Source organism: Vulpes vulpes, chromosome 3, assembly GCF_048418805.1.
Source record: "Vulpes vulpes isolate BD-2025 chromosome 3, VulVul3, whole genome shotgun sequence".
Classification (NCBI taxonomy): Eukaryota; Metazoa; Chordata; class Mammalia; order Carnivora; family Canidae; genus Vulpes; species Vulpes vulpes.
In genome coordinates this window covers 108,387,457-108,404,440 of record NC_132782.1, presented here as the reverse complement: position 1 = coordinate 108,404,440, position 16,984 = coordinate 108,387,457, and the positions used below count along the sequence as shown (strand labels likewise).

Below are 16,984 nucleotides of genomic sequence, written 5' to 3'. Positions count from 1 at the left end.
AGAGACCTTGAGCGGCCACTCAAGTATCTTAGGGACCAGTCAAGGGACCATGAGGGGCCAGGCGAGTGTCTGTGAGGAGCCAGAAGAGGGACTGTGAGGGGCCAGGCGAGGGACTCTGAGGTGCAGGCAAGCGTCCATGAACAGTTTTGTGAGGGTCCCTGAGGGGCCAGGTGAGCATCCTTGAGGGACTATATGAGTGTCCTGAGGGGTGACATGAGTGTCCGTGAGGGGCCCGGTGAGCCTCCGTGAGGGACCATGTGAGTGCCCATGAGGGGCTACATGAGGGTCCTGAGGGGCCAGGCCAGCATCCTTGAGGGGCCAGGTGAGGGTCCTGAGGGGTGAGGCCAGTGTCCGTGAGGGGCCAGGCAAGCGTCCGTGAGGGGCCAGGTGAGCATCCATGAGGGGCTATGTGAAGGTCCTGAGGGGCCAGGCCAGCGTCAGTGAGCAGCTAGGCAAGCATCCATGAGGGGCCAGGCGAGGGACTCTGAGGGGCCAGGCAAGCGTCCCTGAGGGGCCAGGTCAGCGTCCATGAGGGGCCAGGCGAGGGATTGTGAGGGACCATGTGAGCATCCCTGAGGGGCTATGTGAGGGTCCTGAGGGGCCAGGCCAGCGTCCTTGAGGGGCCAGGCAAGCGTTCATGAGGGACCAGGTAAGGGACCAGGTAAAGGACTGTGAGGAGCGCAGTGAGCATCCGTGAGGGGCTACGTGAGCGTCCTGAGAGGCCAGGTGAGGGACCGTGAGGAGCCAGATGAGCATCCGTGAGGTGGCAGGTAAGCATCCTTGAGGGGCAGGTGAGTGTCCGTGAGGGGCCAGGCGAGGGACTGGGAGTGGCCAGGCGAGTATTTGTGAGGGGCTACGTGAGTGTCTGTGAGGGACCAGGTGGGCATCCATGAGGCACCAGGCGAGTGTCTGTCAGGGGCCAGGCAAGTGTCTGTGAGGGACTACATGAGGGACCTTGATGGGTCAGGTGCGGGACTGTGAGGGGCCAGATGAGCATCTGTGAAAGGCTGTGTGAGCGTTCATGAGGGGCCAGGCGAGCGTCCGTGAGGAGCTAATGAGCATCCGTGAGGGGCTACGTGAGTGTTCATGAGGGGCTACGTGAGCGTCCGTGAGGGGACAAATGAGCCTCCAGGAGGGGCCAGGGAAGCATCCTTGAGGGGCTACGTGAGCGTCCGTGAGGGGCCAGGCGAGCGTCCGTGAGGGGCCAGGCGAGTGTCCATGAGGGGCTATGTGAGCAGCCGTGCGTGGCCAGGAGAGCGTCCGTGAGGGGGAGGCAAGGGACTGTGAGGGGCCAGGTGAGTGTCCGTGAGGGGCCACGTGAGCGTCCATGAGGGGCCAGGTGAGTATCTGTGAGGGGCTACGTGAGGGATCGTGAGGGGCCAGGCGAGGGACCGTGAGGGGCTTTGTGAGCATCTGTGAGGGGCCAGGCTAGCGTCCTTGATAGGCTATGTGAGCGTCCGTGAAGCGATCGGCAAGCCTCCATGAGGGACCATGTGAGCATCTGTGAGGGGCCAGGTGAGGGTCCTGAGGGGCCAGGCGAGCGTCCATGAGGGGCTACGTGAGAGGCTACGTGAGGGACCATGAAGGGCCTAGCGAGAGACCGTGAGCAGCCACTCGAGCATCTGTGAGGGGCCAAGTGAGGGACCATGAGGGGCCAGGCGAGTGTCTGTGAGGGGCCAGAAGAGGGGCTCTGAGGGGACAGGTGAGGGACTCTGAGGGGACAGGTGAGCATCCTTGAGGGGCTATATGAGTGTCCTGAGGGGTGACATGAGCATCCATGAAGGGCTCAGAGAGTCTCCATGAGGGACCATGTGAGTGCCCATGAGGGGCTACATGAGGGTCCTGAGGGGCCAGGCCAGCGTCTGTGAGGGTCCAGACGAGGGACTGTGAGGGCCCAGGCGAGGGACTGTGAGGGGCCAGGTGAGCATCCGTGAGGGGCCAGGTGAGTGCCTGTGAGGGGCTACGTGAGGGTCCTGAGGGGCCAGGCCAGCATCTGTGAGGGGTCAGGCAAGCGTCCGTAAGGGGCTATATGAGTGTCTGTGAGGGGCCAGGTGAGCGTCCATGAGGGGTCAGGCAAGTGTCAGTGAAGGGCTACATGAGCGTCCGTGAGGGGCCAGGTGAGCCTGCGTGAGGGACGATGTAAGCGTCCATGAGGGGCTACGTGAGGGGCCTAGGGGGTGAGGCCAGTGTCCGTCAGGGGCCAGGTAAGCGTCTGTGAGGGGCTATGTGAGGGTGCTGAGGGGCCGGGCCAGGCCAGTGTCGGTGAGGTGCCAGGCGAGCATCAGTGAGGGGCCAGGCGAGGGACTCTGAGGGGCCAGGTGAGCATCCGTGAGGGGCCAGGTGAGAGTCCATGAGGAGCTACGTGCAGGTGCTGAGGGGCCAGGCCAGTGTCTGTCAGGGGCCAAGCAAGAGACTGTGAGTGGCCTGGCGAGTGTCTGTGAGGGGCCAAAGGAGTGTCCATGAGGGCCCAGGCGAGCATCCGTGAGGGGCTACGTGAGGGTCCTGAGGGTCCAGGTGAGGAACCCTGAGGGGCCAGGTGAGCGTCCATGAGGAGCCAGGCAAGGGACTGTGAGGGGCCAGGTGAGCATCCGTGAGGGGCCAGGTGAGTGTCCTTGAGGGGCTATGTGAGCGTCCATGAGGGGCCAGGTGAACGTCCTTGAGGGGCTACGTGAGTGTCCTTGAGGGACTATGAGAGGGACCGTGAGGGACCAGGCGAGTGTCCGTGAGGGGCTTGGCGAGGGACTGGGAAAGGGCCAGATGAGTGTCCATAAGGGGCCATGTGAGTGTCCCTGAGGGGCTACGTGAGGATCCTGAGGGTCCAGGCCAGCAATGTGAGGGGCCAGGCGAGCGTCTGTGAGGGGCTATGTGAGGGTGCTGAAGGGCCAGGCCAGCATCGGTGGGGGCCAGGCGAGCATCTGTGAGGGGCCAGGTGAGGGACTGTGAGGGGCCAGGCAAGCATCTGTGAGGGGCCAGGTGAGGGACTGAAAGGGGCCAGGCGAGCATCCGTTAGGGGCTACGTGAACCTCTGTGAGGGGCCAGATGAGCGTCTATGAGGAGCCAGGCGAGCATCCGTGAGGGGCTATTTGAGCACCGTGAGGAGTCAGGCAAGGGACTGGGAAGGAGCCAGACGAACGTCCGTCCGTAAGGGGCCATGTGAGCATCCCTGAGGGGCCAGGCGAGCATCCCTGAGGGGCCAGGCGAGTGTCTATGAGGGGCTACATGAGCGTCCGTCAGGGGCCAGGTGAGTGTCCATGAGGGGCTACATGAGCATCCATGAGGGGCTACGTGAGCGTCCGTGAGGAGCCAGGTGAGCCTCCATGAGGGGCCAGGTGAGTGTCCGTGAGGGGCAGCTGAGCGTCTTTGAGGGGCCAGGCGAGGGACCGTGAGGGGACAGGTGAGCATCTGTGAGGAGCTACGTGAGGGCCCATGAGGGGCCAGGTGAGGGACTGTAGTGGCCAGGTGAACGTCCGTGAGGGGCAGGTGAGTGTCCTTGAGGGGCCAGGTGAACGTCCCTGAGGGGCCAGGCAAGCATCCCTGAGGGGTTATGTGAGCATCCGTGAGGGGCCAGGTGAGCATCTGTGAGGGGCCAGGCGAGGGACCGTGAGGGACCAGGCTAGCATCTGTGAGGGGCCAGGCGAGGGACCATGAGGGGCCAGGCAAGTGTCTGTGAGGGTCAAGCGACCATCTGTGAGGGGCTCAGTTGGCGTCCGTGAGGGGCTAGGTGAGGGTCCATGAGGGTCTATGAGGGCTAGGACCAAGAGGGGCTAGGCGAGCATGTATGACGGGTAGGTGAGCGTGGATGAGGGGCAGGGACCGGGTTGTTGGGGGGCGAGGGGCAGGCTGAGAGAGGAGCCCAGTCTGAGAAGGAGCCCAGGGTCTGAGAGAATGAGAGGATGAGTGAGTGAATGAACAGAATCCCGGAGCTTCCAGGGCTCCTTGCTCTGGGCCAGCCAGTGGTGAAGACAGGTGCGGAGACTGTTCTTGGCTTCACGCCCCCGGGCAGCCTGAAGGTCATTTTTTCCTCCCTGAGGTTGCAAGTTTGCGAGTCTTGAGGAGGCCAGCCTCATGGGCTCTTCACTGTGGAGGACCCTGGCCACGAGGTGGCGCACCAGCCTCATGAACTGACCGCGGGAGCTGCCCCACGGAATCCAGGGCATTCCTCAGTCCCTTAGTCGCTGGCAGCTGCTCCAAAGCGTGGGTCCCCAGGGACTCTCGAGGCACCCTACGTAGCCTGCTGCGTGCTGCACAGTAGTATGTTGGCTCTGAGAGCTGCCCGGAGGGCTGAGGCTTAGGAAGCATACGTAGGCTGTGTGAGGCCGGGACTAGAGGTAATGGGGGTGCGGTCTACACCCAGGTCTGTCGGATTCTGTGGCCAGCATTTTTCTATCGCCTCCTGCCCAGAACAGGGACTGTTTGCTGAGGGCCAGAAGGAGTGATGTGGATTGGAGGCTGTGCTGGGCCTTTGTCCTGGGGGAAGTGGAAGGCGCGGGTGCGCCAGGAATTCCACCCAGGCTCTACGAAGCACAGACATCGGAGCCAGGTAGGAGCTCTTCTGCCACCAGGGGCGTCTGGATCCGGGCGGGCGGCGCTCAGAGACGGGCGGGCGGGTGGTAGTGTCTCCCGCTTCAGAACTCACCAAGAAAGAGCCTGGAGCTGACAGTCTAGATGCCGGGGCCACAGTTCGAAGGAACTGAGCCTTCTCCCGACGCCCACTTCCGCTGGAGGCTCCTGAGAGGCGGTGGCCCTCCGCGGGTAGAGCATGGCACATGGCGTCCGAACTGGGCTCAGACCAGCCCCAGCACTCACGCCTGTGAGCCTCGGCACCCTCATCTGTAAAACGGACTCAATACCGACCTCACTCTCAAGGACGTTCTTGGTGAGCACGTGAAGCACCTGGCACATAAACTGGCCGGGGAGGGCCGGCGCAGGGCACGGTGGCCATGACCATCTCCGTCGCCATCTGGGGAGGGCTGCCAGGGTAGGGCAAGGCCGCCATCACTGTAACGGTCATCATCGTGACTATTAATTACTCGCTGTGGCATTGCTATTAACTGCCGGTGGCAGGGGTGGAAGCTCTCCAAGCGGGCGCCTTGCTCAGCGGTTAATGATGGCCAAACAATCGCCCTCGCCTCACCACTGTGCCTGAGTGTTACTTGACTGACAGCATGGGTTATTTTGAGGAGAGGGAAAAAAAAATCAGTCAGGCTCTTGCCGTCCCTGAAAGGTTTCCACGACAACGCACACCTGGATGTTCCAGGCGGAGGACGGCCCCTGGGGGAAGAGTCAGAACCAGACTCCAGAGGTGGGGACGGGGTCCTCCCACTCCTAATCTGCCGGCTGTTTGGACAGCCCTGAGCAGGACGCTTTATGGGCTCTCCCCCTTGAGCCCCTCCACAGCCCTGCTACCATTCTAACCCCCACTTTACAGATGGAGACGCAGAGGCTCAGAGAGATTGAAATGGGCTAACATATTTGGTGATTTGGGCCTTTCTGGGTTTCACTCGTCAAACTGCAAGCGCCGCACTAGAGCGGGTTTCTCAACCTCAGCACTGTTGACATTTGGGGCCAAATAATCCTTGTTGTGGGGCCATCCCATGCACTGTAGAAGTTTAGCACCTTCCCTGGCTTCCACTCATTGCCAGGAGCATGTCTCTCCTCCCAGTTGTGGCAACCAGTCAGGGGAGGTGCTCAGAAAGTCAGGCTGAAACCCAATGGTCAAGCTCCCCGTTGGGCTGCCCTCGGTCTGTGGGCAAGGAAACCAGGAGTCAGAGGGACGAGGGGCCCCCAACAGGCTTGCTGGAGGTTCGCGGGCGGGCGTTCAACTGATGGCTGGGTGGTTTCTGGTGTAGCCTGTAAGCCCTCCAGACCCCAGGGGCCTTACTTGCTCACACGATGCCCCCAGCTCAGCTTACTGTGCTGTATCACAGACTTGGGGACAGGCCAAGGCAGCCAGGCCAGCACAGCAGATGTCAGGTCTCGGCGACAAGTAGGGAAGTGGCGTGGGGGGAGGGCTGTGGTCTCCCTGGGGTTACAGAGGCGAGTACAGGGTATTTCGAGGAACGCAGCTTTGATGCAGTGGTCCCCATCAGGGGGCCTTCCGTGGAGCCAGGATTGATTTCCCAAGCTATGTGCACAAGCTGTCACATTCAGTCCTCCGAGCAAACCAGCAAGAAGAAGCTGCCAGCCGCCTTTAAAGAACTTAGGTCAGAGTGTCCGTGACAGGCCCAAAGTCACACAGCTACAGAGCAGTGGTAGGTCTGGGGCTGGAACCCTGGTGAATCCAGCTCAGGAGCTGCTCCCTGGAGCCAGTGTGAGGTCTGGTACCTTCTGGCAAAGCTCTTCCATCTATTGCCTCTGGATTCAGCAGGAGAAGGAGCATTTGCACGCCCTTCACGCCCGCCAACTCCCAGGGAGCCTGGGATTCATTTTCAGGAAGACCTTTTTCCATGGGAAAGGTCTTTTAAATATCAGTCAAGCAACTGTCTAGTTCCCACCAAGTCCAGATCTTTCTGGGGCGTTCAGTTTGGAAAGAAAGAAAAGTAAAGGAGGCCATTTCCTCTAATATGTTGTCAGTTCAGTTAAACATATACTGAGCCCTGCTCTGTGCTGGGCACTATGCCTGGCACCTGGCGTGGGGTGATGAGTCAGGCCAAGGGCTTGTCCCTGTGGAGCTTACTGGCCAGAGGAGATGGCCCTGAAAGAGATCCTTTAACAGCCTGCCTGACACACAGTAAGTAGCTGGTCAGCAGTTTTGGTGAGAGTGGGAGAATAAATGGGCAAGTACACACATGAGCAAATGAGGACTGGAATCAGCTAGTGAATTTGTGATGGAATGACAGAATTTATGAACTCATAAGTGCTATGGAAATGGTGAGCACAGACTATGGGAACCTAGAGAATGGCATTTTAAAACCTCAGCAGTGACCAAAGATGAGGATGGGACAGAAGGAGGAAGAAATCCAAAAAAGTCTGGAACACTGACAGCACCCAGTTCTGAATGTAGAGCAACAAGATCTCTCATTCTTTGCTGGTGGGAACACAAAATGGTACAGCCACTTTGGAACAGTCTGGTGGTTTCTTACAGGACTACACATACTCCTGCCATATGACCAACCAATGACACTCCTTGGTATTGACCCAAGGAAGTTGAAAGCTGGCGTCCATGCAAAACCCTGCACACAGATGTTTATAGCAGCTCTATTCTTTTTCTTTTTTTTTTTTAAGATTTTATTTTTAGGGACGCCTGGGTGGCTCAGCAGTTGAGCATCTGACTTTGGCTCAGGTCGTGATCCCATAGTCCCGAGGTCAAGTCCCACAACAGGTTCCCCGCGGGAAGCCTGCTTCTCCCTCTGCCTGTGTTTCTGCTCCTCTCTCGTGTCATTCATTCATTCATTCATTCAGAAATGAATGAATGAATAAATATATCTTTAAATAAAGATTTTATTTAAGTAATCTCTATGCCTGATGTGTGGCTTGAACTCACAACCCCAAGATCAAGAGTCATATGCTCTACCGACTGAGCCAGCCAGGAGCCCCATAGCAACTCTATTCTTAATTGCCAAAACTGGGAATCCCTGGGTGGCGCAGCGGTTTGGCGCCTGCCGTTGGCCCAGGGCGCGATCCTGGAGACCCGGGATCGAGTCCCACGTCGGGCTCCCAGTGCATGGAGCCTGCTTCTCCCTCTGCCTGTGTCTCTGCCTCTCTCTCTTTCTGTGTGTGTGTGTGTGACTATCAAATAAATTAAAAAAAAATAATTGCCAAAACTTGGAAGCCAGCGAAATGTCCTTCTTTATTTTATTTTATTTTTTTTAATGTCCTTCTTTAGATGAAGGGATAAACAAACTGTGGTCCATCCATGGAATATTATTAATCCGTGCTTAAAAAAAAAAAAAAAAAAGCTACCAAGCCGTGACAAGCCACAGAGGAGACTTAAATGCATATCGCTTAATGAAAAAGCCAATCTGAAAAAGCTACCTACTGTATAATTCCAATTATGTGACATTCTTGGAAAAGGCAGAACTATGGAGGCAGTAAAAAGACAGTGGATTCCGGGGGCGAAGGAGAGAGAGCACTGGCAGGCAGAGCACAGAGGGTGTTAGCCTGTGGGACGCTGTAATGACAGACACACGGCATGACACAGCTGCCCAAACCTGCGAATGCACAAGAGTGAACCCTGATGGAAACTCTGGACTTTGGGCATTGGTGTGTCCACGCAGGTTCATAAGTCCTAACAAACGTCCCCGTCTGGTGGGGGAGGCCGTGCATGTATGGGGACAGGGGTGCATGGGAAATCTCTCTACCTCAATTTTGCCATGAACCTAAAACTGCTCTAAAGTCATTTGATAGGGAAAAAAAAAAAGTAAGAAAAATACCTTAGCCATTGATGGTAGAGAGGGTGGGGGGCCCAGCCACTGCCAATGCTCTGCCCAGCACTCTCTATGTCTTTGCACACTCACTTGCCTTCAGTCTGTCACTGCCTGAGACTCAGCCCGATGTGGGCTCTCTATGGCCATCTCTGCCTGTCCAGCTCAAAAGGGACAAGCTGGAAGTGCTGGGGAGTTGACACCCTGGGCCAATTCCCAGCACTCCCAGCAGGATGCCACCCTGGTCGACCGCTGTGATCACATTATTGCCTACCTTTCCCATCCTGGCTCACTACCCTACTCCTATTGGTGTCTCCTGGGTCCCTTCCCAGATAAAACCCTCAGGATCTTGTCTCAGGGTCTGTTTCTGGAGGAACCCAAAATACGAGTGATGATTTTGAGAATGGTCATGATAATCGCCAGTATTTGTGGAGGACCTCCTGCAAGCCATCCAGTCTGCCACATGCTCTGCAGGTGGTTCTCCCATTTGACACGCAAGCGAACCCAGTCATGCAGGCATTATTATCATCATCCTCATCGTCTAGAATTCCTCATTGTCACAGCTAGATCTCCAGAGTTTAAGGATACAACTGCTCTACCGCTCTGTGTCCTGGTTTTTGTCTTCTGTTGTCTGTAGGGAGGAGATGGGGAGAGTGGAGTAAGAACTTCGGGATTTGCTGGCCCTGGGGGAAGAGTTTGATCTGTTGATGAGATTTCAGCAGGGAGTTGATGGACAGCTCCTGGAGGCCAATAGCTCCCCCAGGGAGAGATGAGAGGAGTCAGCACTCTCCCTCAGCATCCTGCTTGACACTGTCCTTTTCACACAATGATATGGATCGGTATTCATAGAGCACCTGCTGCATGCCAAGTACTGTCCTCAGAGATCTCAGAAATGCCATAGGTCTCAGACATGCCAACAAAGTCCTCAGAGATCTCAGATAAGACATAAATGCTTAGCTGTGTTCCCCAGCAGTGGAGATGAGTCAGGGAGCCACATGCCTCCATCTGCAGTGCCTTCACATGTATGGGCAAGAAGAATTGGGGTGAATACAACTGCATCTCCAGCCCCAGGAGGAAAGGACCTAGAACATATTAAGCTCCTTCCGTATTGTTGAAACTACATACGTGTTATTTAACAAGAGGCTTCTTCACCTCAGCACTAGCGACATTTTGAGCAGGATAACTGTTGTTGAGGGTTGCCCATGCATTTACTGCACCTGGGAAGCCCCCCAGGCATGAGAATGGCGCTGGGCGACGACACAGTTCCCCTGTACTTTCAGTATGTCCTGAGCTAGAAGGAGAACTACACTATTGTGTTTCTTGGAGGCTGGCAGCTCTGAGGGACCCAGTCATCACAATGACAGTGGAAGTGGAACAAAGCTGTGACACATCCGTGACATATCAGAGGTAGTAGCTGGGGATGGCACACTCACCTTACGGGGGTCGTGCAGGTAAGGAGAGCCAGAGGCAGCCCCTGGGTCTTCGAGGAGCCCAGCACAAGGGACAAAAGCATGGGAAATCCACCCTGCCTCTCTCTGAGCATTCTGGCCTCCATGCAGATGTCACATCCTTCCAGGCGACCCCCTGGTCATCATGGCTGTTGTACTTGCTCCGACTCTGGGCACATTATCCTACTTTTCATTCCCCCCAAAGCACTTATTGTCAGAAATTCATTTCGTTAGTTCATGTTTGCCTTTCTTATCCTCTCTCTCAGGCCTATGGAAGATGGAAGCCCCATGGAGGAGGGACCTCAAATCCCCAACCCTAGTACAGCTCAGCACCTGGCACAGAGTAGATGCTAACTGTGTCTTTGTTGACTGGCTGACTGAATGAACAGACAAATTACTGAATGAGTGAATGAGAAAGCTCTGGGCAACCTCACACAATTGGGCGGGTCACTTGGGGAAGCTGGTAATAACAACAGCTGCCAATGTGTGCACATCCACCAGGCGCCGAGCTGAACTCCTGTCATTTGCCCCAAACGGTGACCTACTCTGCTAGATACATTTTTCTTGTTCTAGTAAAATACACGTAACACAGCATTTACCAATTCATTATTTTTTTAAGATTTATTTATTTATTTGAGAGTGAGAGTGAGCAGGGGGGGACGGGCAGAGGAAAAGAGAGAAAGAGAGAAGAGATAAGCAAACTCCCCACTGAGCGCAGAGCCCAACAGGGGCTCAATCCCACGACCCGGAGATCATGACTCAAGCTGAAATCAAGTCGGATGCTCAACCGACTGAGCCACTCAGGCACCCCAGCATTTACCACTTTACAGTGAACAGTTCAGTGGTGTTAAGTACATTCACCGTGTTGTGCAGCCATCACCTCTGTCTAGTTCCAGAACACTGTCATCAACCCAAATGGAAACCCCATTTCTACTACCATTCCTCCCTTTCTTCCACCCCCAGCCACTAATCCACTTTCTGTCTCTGGATTTACCTATACTGGACATTTCATCCTGGATCCATACAGCATATGGTCTTTTGTTTTCAGGTTCGTCTACATGTCATGCACCAGTACTCCGTTCCCTTGTATGACTGAATAGTACTCCACCATCCAGACCTTCCTCAATTTCTCCGTCCATTCATCAGCTGGTGGACACTTGGCTTGTTTCCACTTCTGGGCCACTGTAAGTAGTGCAGCTATAAACATTCATATACAAGTTTTTGTTTAAACAGCTGGTTTCAACTTTTTTGGATATCTACCTAGGAGTGGCATTGCTAGGTCATATGGTGACTTATGTTTAACTTTTTGAGGAACCGCCAGACTTTTCCACAGTGGCTGATTTGTATGTTCCCACTGGCAGTGTGTGAGGGTTCCAATTTCTCCACATCCTTGCCAATACTCACTATTTTCCATTTTGTTATTACCACCATGCCAGGGAGTGTGAGGTGGTATCTCGGGGTGGTTTTGATAGGCATGTTCCTAATGACCGATGATGATGAGCATCTTTTTATGTGCTGGTTGGCCATCTGTATGTCTTCCTTACAGAAATATCCATTCAAGTCCTTTGCTCATTTTTGAATTGGGTTGTCTGTCTTTTGGTTGTTCAGTTGTAAGAGTTCTTTATATATTCTTGATCCTAGACTCTTTTCTGATATGTGGTCTGCAAATGTTTTCTCCCATTCTATGGATTGTCTTCTCATTCTCTTGATGATGTCCTTTGATGCACAAAAGCTTTTGGTTTGATTAATTCCAATTTATCCATTTTTTTCTTTTTTCTTTTTTTTATGCTTTGGTGTCCTATTTAAGAAGCCATTGCCAAATCCTAAGTCATGAAGATTTACAGATCTCTGTGTTTCCTTCTGAGAGTTTTATGGTTTTAGGTTTTATATATATATATAGGTCTTTGATTGATTATGAGTTAATTTTTGTGTACAGTGTGAGGTAAGGGCCCAACTTCATTCTTTTACATGTGGATGTTGTGCTGGACACTTTAATTGTTCAGTTCAAAAATGAGAATACAGACTGAGAGGGAATAAATGACTCATCCAATGTCATCATTGGATCCAATTCACTACCAAGTCCCCAGCCAGTCCCAAAAGCCCTCCATGGTATCCATGTACTATTTTGTGAGCTGGGAGTATGGAAAGCATGGACCTAAGAAATAAGGCACACACATTCTAGTCTGGTTCTGGGCAAGCTCATCCCCATCTCTGGGCCTCTGTTGCCTCCTCTGTACAATGGGTGGCCCATCTCTAAGGGCCTTTCCTGCTCAGACTGCTGGCACCCTGAGAGCTTCACATTCTATTGCCCTCATTTCCCTTCTCAGAAATGCTTTTCTGGAAGGAGCTCCATCCTGGGCCAAAGCCAGCCCCTGGAAAACATTGTCAGCATCCCCTGCAAGACACCTGCAGGCCCAAGCAGCCCCGTAGGAGAACTGGGACTGTGGAAAATGCAAGGGGAGCTAATGTGAGAAAGGCCTTGCCAGCATGCTGACAGTTTTCTTCACAAGTGTCACAATGAAGCTACTTGAGAATCAGCTTGCAAAGCACCTGACTGCTAATATCCCTCTCTCACCCCTCCTTAACCAGAAGCAATGTAGCTACTCTTGAATGCCCAGTACCAGGGCCTAACTCCCAGTGGGTGCTGTGCATGTTTGTTCCCCCTGATGGTCTTGGACCAGGCCTTGGGAAACTTTTTCTAAAAGGGGCCTTGTGGTATATATTTTTGCCTTTGCAAGCTGTGTGGTCTCTGCCACAACTACTCAGCTCTGCCATTATAGCACAAAGACAGCCATAGACAATGCACAAGTGAGGGGGTGATATCCCTGTGTGCTAATAAAACTTTATTTATGCACAGTGAAATTTGAATTTCATTGTTATTTTCATGTGAAAGAAAATATCACTTATTTTTATTTTTTCCTACCATTTAAAATATAAAACCCACTTTCTACCATAGCTTGCAGGACATATAAAACACATGGTAGGCTGCATGTGGTTAAGCTTTTGCTTTTTTGTTTTTCATTTTAAATATTTTTTTTTGCTTAATATAGGAACAATATATATTTGTTATAGAATAATCAGAACTTGGTGATATATAAATAAAGTAAAACTAGAATCATCTATAATTTTAATATACAGCTCTAACTATACTAGTGAGCTTTTTTTTTTTTAAATCTGTCTGTCTCTCTCTCTCACTATCTATCTGTATTGGTGCCTTCAAAGTGATAGCCCCTAGCTATATATGACTATTTGACCTGAAACAAAACTCAGATAAAATTTAAGTTTCAGTTTCTCAGTTGACTAGCACACGTGCAGTCTTCAATGCCTAGGTATGGCTAGTGGCTACCATATTGGATGGCACAGACACAGAACATTTCTGCCATCAGACAAGGTTCTGTTGGACAGCACTGATCTATCTAGGTCTATCTACATAGATTTAACAAATACAGAACGATACCAAATAAACTTTTTTGGTGAATATCTTTGTTCACTTAATATTTTGAGATGACATTTTCATACCATTCAATACTCAATACTCATGTTTTACTAGAGGCATTCTGTTCATGCAACAGATGTCCCTTTAGAGTCTCTGTGGTTGTACATTTGTTTCCAGTTCTTTGATACAATAAACAAAATGACACTAAACCAACTTAATCACTAAACCTTTGCACCATTCATTGTTCTGGAAAATGTTTTTAATAGGAATACCCAGTTTCTCTCCAGGAAGGCTTTGATCATTTGTACTCCTCTCAGCAATTCATGAAATTGTCCACGTCCATGAAGCCCCCACAAATAATTGTAGTTATGATTATAAAAATTAGGCAATTTTGGTAGATGAACTCTTTCCATCTCTTTATTTTTTTTTTAAATTTTTATTTATTTATGACAGCCACACAGAGAGAGAGAGAGAGAGGCAGAGACACAGGCAGAGGGAGAAGCAGGCTCCATGCACCGGGAGCCCGACATGGGATTCGATCCCGGGTCTCCAGGATCACGCCCTGGGCCAAAGGCAGGCGCCAAACCGCTGCGCCACCCAGGGATCCCTTTCCATCTCTTTAACATGCCTTTCTTTGACAAACTTTATTCCCTCCTATATTTATTGACCATTTCATGTCTTTGGGTGGGTTTGAGGCAGTAAAGAGCATTTCTCTGTATGACTTAGACCAAGAAAAAAATTACTAGATTTATAATCCAGGCTTCATAAAGTTCTGCAAGCAAGATGGCAGGATAAACATACCACAAAGATTGGGAAAGCTCTCTTAATTTCAGCAGAATCTTGGATCAATCACTTTTTCTATCTGTTCCTTTGAATGATTATTGTTTCCTTTTGGTCCCTATGGTCATAGGTCACACTAGAGGGCAGGTAAGGGTTTTTGTTTTTTTTTTTACTATTTTTAAAATTTTGCTTATTTTGCTTGTTCATTATTTGTCTGAATTCCTTAATTTCTAGCACCACAGTCCTTGCCCAAACAGAGATAGGGCAGCCTGGATTCCTGGAAAGCAGCAAGGAGGGTATCAGGTTTCTGCAAGATAGCAGCAGACTAAAGAAATAATTACTGATCAAGATGAATAAGGAAAAGCAAGCTGGGTTCTTCGTGGCCTTTGAGGGTCTGGAATTTCCATTCATTGTGAGCTCTGGGTGATCTCATATTCTGATGGGCAGTTTCTGCATCTCTGACTACCACTGAGTGAAGGTGTCCTCTTTCCAAATACCTTTAGAAAGCTACTAGGCTATCACACATTCACCCTTTAGTATTGACTAGCTTTCACACCACATTTTAAGTTTTATAAAATCACCTCCATCACACCTAGAATCTCACTTACCCCACGAAGGAGGTACTATGACTATTGTCTTTATTTGCTGTTAAGGAAAGTGAGGATCGGTAGGTGGGGTGACCCGCCGTAGATGATGCACACAGAACCATGGACTCCTAGTCCAGTGCTCTTTGCGTTGCCTCCAGCGTGCACAAGCTATTTCTCTTGCTGAGCCGGTGGGCCAGGCGGTGTTAAATGAATGGCAGCTGGGAGGGCTGAGGGCGAGAGCCGTGAACGCCCACCCCGGGGGCCGGAGAGGGGCAGGGCATCATCATACACGGACTCTGACTCCGGATCTAGGGTTCCAGAGCCAGGGCGCGGGGCGCACGTGGGGCAGCTACGCGCACCCGGAGCCCCCGGGACCCGGGAAAGGGGGCAGGAGGTGATTAAGGTCTAGGTGAAACCAACCTCTTAGAGACGCGCCCTCCGCCCCCGCTCAGACGGGCTCCCCTCCCGCCTGACGGGGGTCCTCGGCCCGCTCCGCCGCCCCAACCCCCGCTCCCCGCCCTCGCGCTCCCTCCTCCCGGCCCCCGGCTCCTCCGCCCCCGGAGGCCGGACTCTGCCCCCGCCCTGCCCTCCCCTCCCCCTCCCCTCCCCCCGGGGGCGGTGGCCCGTGGCGGGCGCGCTCATTGGCTGCGGCGCGAGCGAGGGCCGGGGCCGGCCGCGCCGATTGGCCGGCGAGGCTCGGGGAGCCAGGAAGCCCCGCGAGTCGCTGGGGGAAGCGGGGCAGAGGCTGGACGCGCCGGAGCTCGGAGCGCAGGAGCCGCGGGTCGCAGCCGGCGGACCGGAGCCCGCGGATCGCCCGCGGATCGGAGCCCCGGCCTGCAGGTAAGGGCCCGGCGCCGGGGCGCGTGGGGCGGGGCGGGCCGGCCACGCGAGATGCAGTCCTGCGGCCGTGCCCCCAGGGAGCAGAACCGGGGCGTCTTCCCCCAGAATCGGGCCCTCCCTTCCCAAAACGAGAGGCTCTCTCACCTCCCAGAGAGCAAAACAGCGTCCTTTCCCACCAAAAATGGGCTTTTCCTCCTGGCCCCAGCTCTCCCCGTTTTACCCCTGGACTGGAATGCGCCTCCCAGAGAGGAGTCCAGCCTCCACACGGATTCAGCCCCCCCCCCCCCCCCCGCCCCATCTCTTCGGAGATGCGCCTTCCGCCTCCCTCAGAAACTAAGTTTGGGTCTCTTCTCCCACCCTGCTTCGCCGTGATGAGGGTCTTCTCAGCTCGTAGATAGCAGTATCCTCCCTCCCATGGAAAATGAAAGCCCCCAGGTGTCCTGGGAGATACGCCCGTCCTTACGACAGGAAAATCTCAAGGCAGAGACTCGGCAAGTCACCCTCAAACCCGGTAGGGATCTCCCTGCATACCTCACCTCGGCAACTGGACGCTGGGATTTGCCTTCAGATATGAATGACTCCCTCCCCCACCCCGCCCAAGACCCCCTTCCACCCCTTACAGAGGTATGGTTGCCTCAGACACCACCACCTTAAAGCATTTTGGGGAGGTACCCTCTTCCTCCAACAGCCCCTCTAAGGTCAGGGGCTTTCATACTCAGCAATAGGACAAGGGCCTGGCCTGGCCGCCCATCTGGACCAAGTAGCCCACCTCACTCCATGTCTCTAACCCATTCAAGCCAACAGCCTCTCACTAACACCCTACACCCACTCTGCTGGCCTCTCCCTAATCTCATCCTTCCCCGCCTATACTCCCACACCTCACTGCCCCACCTAATCCCATCCCACCTTCCCTCTCCCACCCTGGCCAGAGATGAGACCACAGGAGGTTTAAGAATGAAGCCCTTAAAGCCAGGATCCTGGGCCTAAGGACCCTTCTAGTACCCTCTGAACTCTGACAGCAAGATGACCTCTGAGGCAGCAGGACCACTGGGGACCCCACCCTCACCCCCACCCCCCACACAAAGGGCTGGTGTTCAAGACGTTCTCCTCTGGAGAAGAGAGTGTCAGAACGCAGAGAGGGTCCAGCTTGCTCCCTGGGGCTGCCCCCTTCCCCTTAGCTCCAGTGGGCACTGCTCAATGGAATCCCTGGGCACTTGGCCAGAGGAGGTAGATGCTGCAGGAACCATCCATCGGGCTGGAGATACTGCTGGCTTTGCTGGGCTAAGGGTCAGGATGTTGGTGACTTGAGGGGGGTGGTCAGAAACTGGCGAGGGTGGAGGACAGGAAAGAGAAAGACAAGGAGCTTTGCCTTGCTCTTTAGAGCTGTACTCGGGACATGGGGTATGGAGAAATGTGTGTCCGGGATGCCCAAAGAGGTCAGCCCGGGGGAGAGGGTAAGTCTGGTGTCTCCAAACCTCAAAGGGCTTCTAGATTAAAGATCCTGCCCCTTCATTTAACAGTTGAGCAAAC

At 53.6% G+C, this 16,984-nt stretch overlaps 1 protein-coding gene across 4 annotated transcripts in view; it reads left to right on the top strand.

Moving 5' to 3' along the window:
• Window positions 1-4,118: 4,118 nt before the first annotated feature.
• ABAT (4-aminobutyrate aminotransferase) overlaps window positions 4,119-16,984 on the top strand; it is a 97,681-nt gene continuing 84,815 nt past the window's right edge. The window contains exons 1-2 of one of the 4 annotated variants that reach the window (XM_026003090.2): window positions 4,121-4,540; window positions 10,860-10,995. The gene's annotated coding sequence lies outside the window, so the exon portion shown is untranslated. Of the gene's footprint in view, window positions 4,541-4,615; window positions 4,877-10,859; window positions 10,996-15,279; window positions 15,455-16,984 lie in introns of those variants that run through there. The other 3 variants (XM_072753883.1, XM_026003091.2, XM_026003087.2) reach the window with 3 other exon arrangements.